Source organism: Buteo buteo, chromosome 20 (genome assembly GCF_964188355.1).
Source record: "Buteo buteo chromosome 20, bButBut1.hap1.1, whole genome shotgun sequence".
Taxonomy (NCBI): Eukaryota; Metazoa; Chordata; class Aves; order Accipitriformes; family Accipitridae; genus Buteo; species Buteo buteo.
This window is the reverse complement of record NC_134190.1, coordinates 2,492,804-2,506,569: the sequence shown is the minus strand read 5'-3', so window position 1 is coordinate 2,506,569 and position 13,766 is coordinate 2,492,804. Positions and strand designations below refer to the sequence as shown.

The window sequence follows — 13,766 nt, the reverse complement described above, 5'->3', positions numbered from 1 at the left end:
TGCTTTTGGTAGCTATATTTATACTAGAAGGGAATTTGAAACCAACGTACAGATTATTTTGCACTTTTTCTGGTCACTGACATGACCATAATTAAGATATTGTGAGTTGAGTCCAGAGGAGGGACACGAAGATGATCAGAGGGATGGAACACCTCTCCTATGAGGACAGGCTGAGAGAGTTGGGGTTGTTCAGCCTGGAGAAGAGAAGGTTCTGGGGAGACCTTATTGTGCCTTTCATTATTTAAAGGAGGCTTATAAGAAAGCTGGAGAGGGACTATTTACAAGGGCATGTTGTGATAGGACAAGGGTAATGGCTTTAAACTGAAAGAGGGTAGATTTAGCTTAGATGCAAGGAAGATGATCTTCCCTGTGAGGGTGGTGAGGCGCCCAGAGAGTTTGTGGCTGCCCCGTCCCTGGCAGTGTTCAAGGCCAGGTTGGATGGGGCTTGGAGCAACCTGGTCTAGTGGACGGTGTCCCTGCCCATGGCAGGGGGGTTGGAACTGGATGATCTTTAACGTCCCTTCCAACACAAACCATTCTGTGATTCTCTATTGCACATGAGTAACAATGGTAATGTATTATGTACATTTTGCATTCAGAAAGGGGTCATGTTCCTGTGTTTTACTTTAGAAATTCAAAAGTTTCAGAACTGGTTTGACTGAAGGTGCATTTGTCAAGAATGTCACCCCAGGAATGCCCAGGCTCATAATTTCTCCCACTTCAGCTGAATTGCTAAACTCTTGAAAATAAATAACAAAAGGTGTCCTTCCTCAATTTTTGTCAATGGAGATCAGGAGTCCACAGAAAAACAAAACAATAATCCAAAGGTTCTAAATTACCTAATTATAAAGCCTGTCCTCACCTATTGGCTACTGTTCACTTTCTTAACTATTGCAGTGCCATAATTGTACTAGTTATCCAGTTGCCATGAAGTCTCTATGATAGAGAAGACAGAAGTTTCAATCAGTCTAAAATATATTTGTATTGGTACAAATATATACATACATATATAAAAAACAAAACATCAGCTTTTATTCATACCAGTTAGTTCCCTTCTGCTCTTCCTTTTGCAGATTTAGAAGGAAGTGAAATTATATCAGACCATGTATTTTTCCATGTATTGTTAGGTTAAAGCTTTAACACATCCTGCCACACTGTACTTTAGATTTCATCCCCACACTTCATTATTTAGCTCGTCAGCTATTTTCAGCCATCAAAGGACTGTGTAAGATAAGAAGAACAACAAAAAGGATCAATAAAAAGAACAAGGAAGGCCTAAAGCCTTATGTACAATTGTAATAATGAGTCAATATCTTGCATCTTGAAGGGAGCTACACCAAGATGGGACAAGATCAGTATTCAAAAATTTCAGAAACTAGTTGGGGTTTCAATATGTTTCTTAAATATAACCTGTGCTGGGGTGAAGCCTAGAAGCAGTGAGAATTTTGGATCCCATTTTAATTGGGCTAAATTTTCCCCAGGACCACATTCTGCCAGTCTGTAAAGGAGCTGAGATCAGAATTAGTATAGAGGGCAGTTCAGGAGGGTGAGAAAGTCTAGAACTAGTGGCCCATGTTGAGTTCCAACAAAACTTGCTGTAATAGGGACAAGCCAGAGAAACCAGTTCTTTAGCTTAGTCTGACCCTGTCAATCAGCAAAAATGTGTTAGAGAGGGAGCCTAAAGTCAGCTTTTTCTTCAAGGAAATAGGAAATAGCTGTTTACCTGTGAAGTTATTGCCCTACAACTTTATCCAGTCTGGTCCAGGAGCACAGTATAGAAATCATAGTTCTGCTTTCACTCCTTCAAATAATTTAGTCCTTTACCATGAAGAGAGCAATGCATGTGGACTATGGCAAATTAAAAAAATACAGTGAAAGCAAAGTACTTAGAAAAAGAATGTGAAGCACATATACTGCCTTTTTGGTAAAATTGAAGCAATTGTTTTCTTCACTGCATTCTATGTCCAGGAGAATTTTTATGTGTTGGTTCCTTTCAAAGTGAAAACCAAGCAAGGAAACAAACAAAAACTAGAGGAAAAGCAAATTTCTAGATGCTATGTCCAGCTAAGGTTGGAAAAAATCTTAGTTGAAGCAAGACTTTTAGGATTCAAACTATTTCATATGTTCTAGTGGATTCTGCAACCTTTTATAACCTTTCTCTGTTATTTTTCAGTAACAATCTTTTCCTATGGTTTTAGAAACTATTTTAAGTATATTTATATATAATTAAGTCCAGCATATAAAGACTTGCTTTTAAGGTTATTTGTATGAAATAAAATGAGAAGAATAAGTATGCTTTTCTTCCCTCCAGACCTTGTTTGGTCACCCTTCTCCATCAGCAGCTACTGCCTTCTATTCCTTTGCCTACAACTAGGTAAAAAATTAATTAGAAAGAAACAGTAAATCTAATTCATATACAGAAGATGAGCTGAGCACAAAAAGGAAAGTGCCAGGTCTTGTAGAGGCCAGAATTTTTACATAAATTCAGTTCTCTGGTGACTTATCTGAACTAGGCACTTACAAAAGGAATTGGGGAAAAAAGACCCTCTCATACACACTTTCTTTCCTTTCTCTGTGCAGGCTACCTACCACATCAACATCCACGACCATCTCAGAGCATGGAGGCAGAAAACATGGAGAAGAAATAGTCTAAGCCTTGCACCAGAAGTGCCCCAAGATGATGGCCAACACTGCTGATTGAGTAGTAAATTATTACCCCCTTGAAGCAATGAGGAAACTATGTATATGTCTTGTCCCTGAGGTGTGTCTCTGGGACATAGTGCCTCCTGTGACTCCCATAATGAAGGTTAAACACCAACCTTTGCTTAGGGCTGTGCCCAAAGGTATAGTCTACCTTTTGGAAGCAGATTCAGGCTTTTATTTCTGGCCTGAACTGTATGCCATCAGCCAAGATAATGGAGTGAAGGAGAGCGTATCGGTGGACCACAATGTCCTCCGGTGTGGAGGTGCTAGGCAAAGGCTGACCCGTATTCAGATATTCCTGAATCAGTTTTGCATCATTGTACTTGGTGGTGGGTGCAACGTTGAGGCTTCTGGGGCTCTAGTTTCATAAAGATGCAGACAACATTTCGTTTCACTGCATGTTTTTGTTGCTGCTTTTTCTTTCCCAGAGGTGGGCTGAGCTTTGAATCTCAATGAGGCAGATAACCAATGCAAAATGATAGTGAGTAGAATGGGCTGCAGAAAACTTTCAGTTTATAAGACTTATTCCGTAAGGGATTGTATATTCATTAAAGCATTCATGATTTGGGCAATGGTCTTTCGATCCTGCTCTGCTACCTCTATGTATGTGGTTGTGGAGGCTAAATATATTTTTGTACCTAGTCTTTTCCAATATTCTCTCAGATTTGAACTTGGCTGTAGTAGTATATCTCAGGGCCATTATATAGTGCTATTACTTACTGCATCACATATGTGGGAGATGCTTCTAGGAGTGTTTGATTTACTCTATATGTGGCCAAATAAAGCTCTAAAATAATGTCAATATATTCTACCGGTACTATTTGATAATCAGGGTATTCAGTAAATATTACTTGTTTGCCATAATTTTCTACAAGGCTTTTGTGGTGCCTTTCTACATTCTATGAATGTTACAGTGCAAACTATGCCTGCCTTAAACTAGAACGTATGTATAGGCTTCTCACTTGCTTCAGCACTCATTTCATGCTGTCAGTTCTATATTTCAAGGCTACTGGATGGCTTGGGGCAGTCATTAGCAAGTCCTACATCTTATTATCTGCAGTAACACTAGCAATTTGCTGGACATCCTGAGTAGACGGTCACTGGAGGCAGTAGTGCGAAGGCCAACACCTGATGCAATACCCTATATTTTTCAGTTTGCATATCTCCACCAGGCTAAGTTGTTAAACTTTGGGGCACATCGTAAGTCTTTTTCTTGAGGAAGTAGTGTGGGGAGGATTTCAGATAACCTCATTATCTTGTATTAACAACTAAGGAACTTAGAGGATGCAAATAGATATGATTAATACTGAAATGAGCAGCCCAGAGCTTCCGGAAAGTGGTTATTAAGCCTCCACACATGCATATTACTCTAGTTAGTTTATTCAGATTCCCAGGTAAGAGCCAAAGGTCAGGAAATGGCCCTTTGCTCTCCCTGGTTAATGATAGGCTATGGCCAATAGAACTCCCTAGTTCATCAGAAATATCAGTATTCCCATGTCCTGAAACACAGAAGGTACTGAAGCATTAAACAATTACGCACACTGGTAGGTGATAATGCAAGAAGAGAGGTGTGTTCCTGATGGGTTAATATCCATGCACTAGTCTATTACAGCGGCTGGAGAGCAATTTCCTATTCTTTTGTCTTGGCTATGGTTACTAATATCCCCTTTTTTTCTGGTCTGTCTCACTTTGATGTCAAAAAAATTATTAAACAACTAAGTACCCCCATTTGGCAAATACTTTTTATAGGAAGTCTGTCCACAAATATAAAAGGCTGAGAGTGAATGACAAATAAGTATACCTTGTACCAGATTGTGCAGATTTGCTAAAATGCCAGCAGAAGCCCCCACAAAAAGAAACTGTTAATTGTCTGTTAATGGTCCTGTCACAAGGAAGAACGTGTGTGTGTGTCTACAAAGTGTGAGTAATTTTTTAAAAGTGACCCACTCTACAAGAGCCTTCGTAACAGTTAAATGTGGTTTAACAACAAAGACACTATGGTTTAATGACCAATTGCTAACATGGACTGGAAGAACAAATTGCATCTGCCAATCTTTATTCCGCAGTCTGGGTACTAACTTTAAGAAATGCAGTTATGTGCTTTGTCTGGTTTCTCTGTATTTTTGTTCCTGTAGAACTAATGCACTGAAGTATTTTTCCTCCTGGGCATAGTACAAAGACAACCACATATGTTCCGTACAAGTGATTCCCACTAGCTTGTTAATGAAGGGTTCACAGGAGTAAGACTCATGGGCACTGGAGGTGGAAGATAGCACAGGGCCCGAGTGAATAGACTCTCCGCTTGTACTGCTGTCTGCCCCAAACACTGCTGGAAGCAGTGCAGGGACACAGTGAGAATTTGGAATGGCTTTAGCTGATCTTGTCTGTTTGGCCGTGGAAGGTAAAAAGTGGCGGCAGCGGCAGCCCTTGGGCAGCACAAGGTGAAGGCTCGGGGTGGGAAACTGATCCCACTGAGACACAGAACAGCGGCAGATTTTTCCAAGTGACGCAAGCAGACTCAGAAACCACAGCCTGAAGGTGAGCTGACTGTTACACGGTGTTCCAAAGCAAGCAGTTGTGTGTCTTGTCTGTCTGACAGCACCTTTTTTTTTTTTCCTTTTTCTTTTTGCAAATGTATAGGAGAAGCACTCACTGGTATTCCTGTGTATCTGTTCTACAGTTTGAGAAAATGCTTCCCCCTCCTAACTGCAGATTCCCCAGTACACCTACGTATGTCAAGACACTTTTATGCTGTTACTTTTAGGTGAAGGTTTGAGTGTACCTGAACACTGAGATCAATGTGCTTTAAGTCATCTAGGCTTATCAGAGCCAAAAGACTTCATCTGAAGTTATTTCAGTCAAAATCTCAGTCCAATTAGAATATATCCATAACATCCATCTAAAGTTATTTTAAAAGATATATTGACTTAGACTGTGGTCATTTGAGCTCTTACTGTGTTAAAGCAACAGAGGGGAAACATGACCACTGAAAAGGGTTTAAGTGCATGATTCTTAGTGCTCTTTCGTTTCTGTTGTAGCAGACCACGTATGCACCCCTGCTTTCTTCAGTGGCAGTAATTTCTTCATCTACTGTTATGGTTCAAAATTCTGATTTGGCTATTCCCTCGGATGAGTAGGAGGGCATCAGAGTTTCAGAGGCAATAAAGTTTGCCTCTGGAAAAGCAAAAACATACTACAGGCTTTGCCTCAGGAAATGTAAGCTAGTTTTAAAAGGAAAAGCCAGTAGACTGAAATGAATAGGTGAACAGTGACAAGCATGTATCTGTACTTAGCATTGTTCATGATATAATACCCCTTTATATTTGATCAATGAGTAATGGAAGGAAAGATAATTTTCTAATGTTATTGTTTTCATTGCAATTTTCAGTTTTAAAAATTTTAATGATCATATAACATTCTTCCTTTTGTTGCCTCAATCCTGTTATTATTGATGCTGTACTGTTGTTCAAGAAAACAGGACTGTTGTCTAGAAACGCTTTACTCATGTTATTTTTTCTGTTAAAAAATGTCTACCTGACAAGATCAGATTGTTGGATGGCTGTGATACTCAGGTATGCAATTTGAACTATTCTGGGAGTGGCAACTAAAGGGAGTTTGAACAACAAAGTCTATTAAAGACAAGTCCTCATGGCTATGACTAAACCAGCTGAGAAATCCAAAATAAAAGTAAACTCTTCACAAAATTCAATGAAGTGTGCTAAGGGTACAGCTAAATTATCTTGCTTTTGCTAACAGCTGCTCTTAATGGGCTGGGCTCCTGAGCACCCTACATGTGAACCACAGCTATAGAAGACATAGTCAGCAGAGCCTAATCACCTAATTCAATTCCAGCTTCTAACACAGATGTGAATTCCTTTTCAGTGTATATCGTAGGGGAAGTAGAAGTTCTGCGGTGTCACTCCAGAACTGTGGGAGGATGTAAAATAGAGGACAAAGACAGGATGGCAATGGTATAATAGCTGACAAGAAATCAAGGACTGGAAAATTCAGTAAGAAGCTGTTTTCCTATAGCATACAACAGCATGAAGATCCACTCTTTTGAAACTAATGGAGTTACAGTAAGTTAAAATTAATATAAATAAGAAAGAATCAAATCTGTATGTATTGAATTTGGAAGCAGACTTTCCCTGCAGTAGAATACCAGTAGTAGTATACTAGTTTTCCTACTAGTAGAATACTTAATGAATCTTGCCTTCACCTTAAAAAGAAAGTGTGATTTCTTGGATCCTAAGAGAGTTTGCTGTGATGGCATGATTCATCAAATCTGCAAAGATACACACCTCCTCTTTTACATGCATGAGAAAGTAAAAATCCACCAAAAAAGAGAATTTTGGTTATTTCTCTCCCTCATCAATGTCCAATAATGTTATGTGCTCCTTCAGCTGCAGAACAACACTAAATGGATAACACTGTCACAAATCTTACAGTGAAGGGGAAGGAATGGCAAAAAAAGATTCCTTCCCGTTGTGCCTTCCTCTGTTCTTAACTTCAGCCCCTTGCATTACAGACTCTACCTCACTGGCAGTGAGACACGAGATTCATTCCAGATAGAAGAATCAGTACAGATCTGAGAAAGAAGAGTGCTGGTTCCAAGTAAGATAAAATTAGGAAGAGTCATCGTGACATGAAGTGTATGCCAGAACCATGGCCCTAGGCCCAGCTTACTACACATATCTCTTTCTATTTTGGGGCATTTCCTTGCCATTCCACATAAAAATAACTCATCCAGAGTCTCACTGTGCTATTCTTTTGCCCTGTACTCTCCATGTCCCTGTTTTTCATCTTGGGTGTTTCCAATTTTCTTCATTACTCCCACTGCTTCTACTGTGGCTTCTCTTAACACCTAAAACCAGGGTCTCACTCCCTGGTACATCCTCTTCATGCTACAGTTAGTAACAAACCTTTCAGCAAAACAAAATCTTGTCAGAAAATGTTGATTTCTTGACCCAGGCCATCAAGACTTTTCTGTTTCTTTGCCACTGGAAGTCCTGGGAGTCTAATCTCCCTCCCCACCCCGGGGATCCTGAAGTGTTAGTATAGGTTTCACAGGTCTGTGGCGACTGGGTCTGTCCCCAAGGAGAGGGCTTGATTCCCACCCAGGTTGCTGCGGTTGCCCAGAGAAATTGTCATTCCTGACAATTCTGATTAATAATTTGTTAGAGGAAGACTGATAGCTACAGGAACTTGAAATTCCCTGAGCAGCTGCAGGGCACCTGGGGCACTTTCCTTAGAATTTCAGGTTCTGAAAATACAACTAACTAAATAAAATGTCAGACCTTTTCAGACCAAATGTAAACAAGAGTAAGCAAACCCTGCTTTTCAGTGAACTTGACAACTCCTTGTACTTCACACCTCCTTCAGCACGGACTGCATTTTAGTAGACATAGTCTAGACACCAACTTTTTGAAATTAGCTCAGTCTCCGATACGCTAAACCTTAGCTCACTTCTTTCTTCATATGTTACTGTACCAGAATATTGAATTGTACTTGAATAGAGACCTACTGTAAATTGGAAGAATTACGGGATGTGTGTTAGGGGATTAACATTCTGAATTTGATCAGTGTTATTTCATTTATTGTCCTGTGTATTACAATTCATAATAGGAAACCATTAGTTTCTACTATACCCAGTGGAATGATGCTGGAACACTTTGATTCTTAATCAATTATGATTGCCAAAAATGAACTCAGTACAGAGCAATCAGCATCAGACCAATTTATCCCACTCACCCAATGGTTACAAACAAAGTAGTGAAAACAGAAATGGAACCTGGGTCCCAGTCAGGTATTGCTTTGTATCAGAATTGACCTTATTAATAGATCAGTACTGAAAAGCCAACACTCATGGCAGGAAAGAAAAAAAAGAAAGCAATTAGTTGTGCTTTCAAATTCTTTTTTAGGGCAAATTATTTCAGCACTAATAATAAATTAACTCAGAGAGCAAAGACAATGATTACTTTGCATATGATGACCATTTCCATCTTTCTTATTTATAGTTAAATACAACATGAATTATTTTTAAAGCAAGTTCAATGATAACCATAATTCCAAGAGGGCTGAACTGCTTACTAGAAAATGTTTTACTTGAAAAAAATTGTTGAGTGATTAAAATATTAAAATATCTGAACTATTGATTTGGAGCGATTCAGAATGAAATTATTTGTTTTGAGCAGTAATTTTCATTTTGCATTTGTTTTACCGTATGCAAAAAGCTGAGGCTAAGTAACCTGGAAAATAAATTTTTAAGGTAATTTTTTTCTAGAGTGAAGAATTTCAGGTTTATCAGAAATTACTGTGGTTTTCTTTTTAAAAAATTTTTATGATCTTTTATTGGGATTTTGCCCAAACCAATACTTTTTTTGCTTCAGTTCTAATGAGGTAGCCCCTGAATGAAAAAAAATATTTGCTCTGCTCTAAGTACATCCTTTCAGAAGCCAGTAGAAAATAAAAATATAAGCCATGAGTTTGTTTGCTGCACTTGAATTTCTTAAGTTTTATCAGGCCACAAACAGCAGTCAGGCTGAGAAAAAAATAGCACTTTTGAGTTTGAACACGGGACATAATAAATGTTATGAACGTGCAGTTTGGCATTACTCCTCTCTACAGTGATGGCAGCCCTTAAGTCCTAAAGAAAATCATTTTACAAACCAGTATGGGTGCCAGAGTATCTGGCCAGAAGGGGTTATCTACTTCAAGATCAAATTAGGCTTCTGAACGCACCTCACACTTACAGTTTTGGATTAGGATGATCACTAAATTGTTATGAATTTAGGAAAATCCTAATCAGAGTGGGTTAAAAATTGCTGTGAGTTATTAAGATCTGGGCTTGAAATTATACTAATGACAGTAATATAGAATGTGGCTAACGAAATAATCAGACAGGTAACATGCCTACGGCAAACAGTGCTTTGCATCTACTGAAGTTGTGACGAGGTAATATGAAATGGAGACTTCCAAGCTGGTAGCTGGGTGTTGTGGTGCTGTATTGCATTAGAGAACCTAGAAAATGTCTTCCGTCACTCCCAGTAAGTCTCTGAAGATTCAATTAAATGAGCCAATAAGTATGTTCCTTATACTCAAGATCTTATATGCAAATTACTTACCGTGAACACACCCAAGTGCAGACACATAAACAAATATAAAACATTGCTCAGTGATGTGCTTCCTATTTTTTTGCTTTTTGGATTTTTTTTTGATATTTTTTGCTATTTGGATTTTGCTTATCCAAACATCATAATGTTTGTACTATAACCTCTAGTTCATATTTTGAAAATAGGGTATCTTTTGTTAAAAACTCTCATTTTGGCTCAGCTTTTGAGGTTATTTCCTTCATTGTGCTAGATCAATTGATTTCATGTAGCCCATTTGGGGATTTCAAAGAATTCCTGTAACTTACACTCATTCCTTCATGTATGATTTAAAAATGTTGGATCTTTCCCTCATTTTGTTGTGGGTTTTTAAAATTTTCTTTAGCTATTGGAATTAAATAACTGCAAGCAAAAGCAAAACATTTTTTAGCAGTTGGATTAAAATAATTATTTTTCTTTTTTCAGTTTTCAATTTCTTGTTATGTCATTTCATTTGTTCTGTACTCCTTATAGAATCTTCCCAGGTATAGCTATACGCTATGTTAAAAAACCCAGAAGCACGGAAAACCTATCTTGAGTGTATTCAATGCCAATAAAAAAAAAAGAAAAAAAGCCCTAATTTCTAGATACCCTTATGATCCCAAGCAAAAGATTAATTACCTAATTCCACAAGTGAAAATACTTCCCAGAATCCCAGGTCCAGAATAACCATTTGCTTTTCTGCCATGAGCTATCAATCTGCTTTAAAAACATTTTTTCCTATAGGAAGTATTTTAATGGTCGTATTGGAATGTACATATATTTTCAATGCAAAATCACATGCAATGAAGCAAGTTTTCTGGGGAAAAAGACATACCAGTAAAATCAAGGTCTGTAGTAGTTTTTTCTTTTGAATGGAATCTTGTGGTTTCTGCTAAAACATTTCAAATATCCAGGTAAAAATATGACTTCTAAATGATAACATGCAGCAGGCAAAGAAAAAAAAAAAATCTACAAGTAAACAGATCTTTTTGCTCAGTGTGTATTCCCCACTCCTCTGCAATATCTTTGGTGGGGTAGTCACTGTGCTTGATTTCCTAAAGCAATACAATTTACAAAGACCCCCAAGAGGGAAAAGAATGACCAAGATTATATTAAGCTTTGTGTTTGATATATGGGAAGTTACTCATAGCTGTAAGGAAGAACAACAGGCAGAAGTGGCTTTGTTGTTGTTGCATTTGTTACATTGCCAAGATTAGAGTTTACTGAGGATTATAGTTCGGTTTGCAAACTAAAGCAATGTCCTATTTGATCTAAAATAAGATCATACTCTCATCAGTTCAAAAGAAAATACCCGTCAGTTTTATATAACTGTGAAACTGCAAAGAGATTTTAGCCTTTGCAAATAGTGCTTCTGAAAACAAGTTTTCAGCTGATATTGTTTTCTTGGTAGCAATTGACTGAAAACCTTTGAATCAGTAGAAATCAAGCCTTAATCTCCATCCTTAAGAGAAGTAAATGTGTATACCACTCTCTGGTTAAAAGATGCTTTAATTTCAAATGTATTTAAACTTAAATTATAATCACTTCCAATTTAATACACTTAAAAATATGTAAGTGATATTATGTTACATAAACTCATCAGGGAAAGATAAAACTGTGAGGAACTTCAGAAGAACTGACTTAGCAATGATGAAAGTCAGTGTTGATTAAAGCAAAGTGTTTGACTGGGGACAGAGGGATCTGAACTAGCACTTATAAAACTCTGAGTAACTCCTATCATCTTCAGGACAGGTTGTATGTAAATAATTTTGTCTGCTCAAAAAAAACCCCCAAAACCAAAACAAACCCAAACAAACAACCCTGCCAAGCATGTAGCAGTAATAAGGATGTTAGAATTAAAAAAAAAAAAAAAAAAAAAAAAAAAAAAAAGAAAAAAGAGATGCTGTATAGAAAAGAATGAGAAAATGACACAAGTTGAAATTACAATCTTATTTAGAATATTTTGTTCACTATCTGTAACTTCGGTCCACATTCTTCTTGCTTAATTGTAAGAGTATCATTGAGATAGCCAGATTATGAAAGTAGACCTCCTTAACCCTACTTTCAATATAAAAAGCACAAACAGGCAGCTCCAGAAGGTAATTCATTTTTATTTTGAACTGTCCAGAGTTTCCCTATGGACAGCCTGTGTCTTTGCATTGAATACAGAATGCTGAAGCGAATATGGTCCTAACTTCAGTGAGGTATGTAATGTAAAGTTAAATGAACCTGTATCTGAATCTGAAATACCAAAGTGGTAGTTCAGAATGAGGCAACACTGAGGAAGCTAGGAAGCACGTGAAAAAATCTCACACCTAAAGAACTTATATGGCTTAAGTGGAAAGAATTATATGGTTTAAGTGGAAAGTGAGTAAGAGGTTATATGGTAATTGTACAGGGTAAAATCACGGGGAATAAGGCAGAACACTTTGTTCTTCCTATCATATAAGACAAACAAGGAAATATTCTGTGAAACTGTAGGATAATGAATTCAAAACTCATGAACAGAAAAAAATCACTCAGTCCGTAATTACAATCCTAGAAATTAGAGGTAGGAACAACAAAGAAGTTAGTCGATGCTCATGGGTGCCACATTATTTCGAGTAAATAAAATCACTGCGTGCTCTGTTCTGTAAATCTAACTGCTGTCTTTTTGTTTTTTAAGAACTCTCCAGGCTTAAATGCTTATTTATTTTATGCAAATGTCTCTTGCTTATATAGAGCCTAATCATTCCAAATATTGTGTAAACTCAACCCCTGCTGATGATTTGGGATATTTTTTTAAACTGTATTGTTCATACACTACTGCATTCTATTTCAGAAACTTTCTGACCTTTCAGAACCCTCCCCTATAATGAGAAACTGACACTGTTTAGCTTCTTTTTCCTTTGTTAGATTATGTTCTAGGTCATGAAGTTCCACATTAAATGTTACTGATGAGCACCACAGCTAGAGCTAAATGTGATATGATCGTAAGAATGTAAGAAAGGTCACCCTGATTCAAACCAGTCACCTAGTTCTCTGACAGTGGTAAATACCTGGTGCCTACGAGGGAGTTCAAGAACAGGATAAGTATGCCTCTGGTATTTTTTCCTGGAAGGAAACTGTGTATTTATCGCTGGCGTTTTGTTTGAATTTTGGTTTCCAGTTCCTATCACAATTTTGAGCAGCCTGCAGGTTTTGAAGGTGCCTTGGAAGTAGCTAACTGGGATTGATGACTTCTTTCTCCATAGCTTATAGTCTAGAGAATATCAAAAGAATTTCAGTTACTTCCACTGACTAACATTCGGGCCTTTTCCTCTTTCCTCTCTCCCACAGCCTACAAACCATTATAAACCTACTCCCATTGATATAATTGAAAAGTAAATATGATTTTATGAATAGTGTCTCATACTAATATCATCAGCTAAATTATGATACACCTATTTACATGTAAAGAGAGCAAAATTTAATCTGTCTTAATTTATGATGGGAGAGACAGAAAAGCCATTTGCTCAACAGAAAAATGAGAAACAGAGATGTTTACTAATATTTCTTGTAGATCTATCACCATTGATAATCAAGATAATTCAATCTTATCTAAAGATATATAAAGAAATTTCTAAGTACCAGTACAAATAAGGAGATGATATGACAAGCGATTTGATTCATCCTTAAATCTAGTGATCAGCCTATAGTATTGAAGAATGCAGTATCCTTATGCAGTACATAGATACAAATTAATTAATTAACGCAATTAGATCATTTGATATACAACATAGGCATGTTTTTATCTCACACTCTTTACATTTTGACATCTGCTTTTTAATGCCACTAGGGCTATAAAGACTAATGACTATGTTATATATATATGTTGTGATTAAAATATATATATTCAGCATATATATATATGTATATGAACATATATAATGAATAAAGTTACTTCAACATGGC

At 37.2% G+C, this 13,766-nt stretch overlaps 1 long non-coding RNA gene across 1 annotated transcript in view; it reads left to right on the top strand.

Annotated features, from left to right (window-relative positions):
- LOC142042476 (uncharacterized) overlaps positions 1–6,255 on the top strand; it is a 41,770-nt gene extending 35,515 nt beyond the window's left edge. The window contains exon 11 of the long non-coding RNA XR_012653784.1: positions 2,581–6,255. This is a non-coding gene — a long non-coding RNA (uncharacterized LOC142042476). The remainder of the gene's footprint in view (positions 1–2,580) is intronic.
- The last annotated feature ends 7,511 nt before the right edge of the window (positions 6,256–13,766 follow it).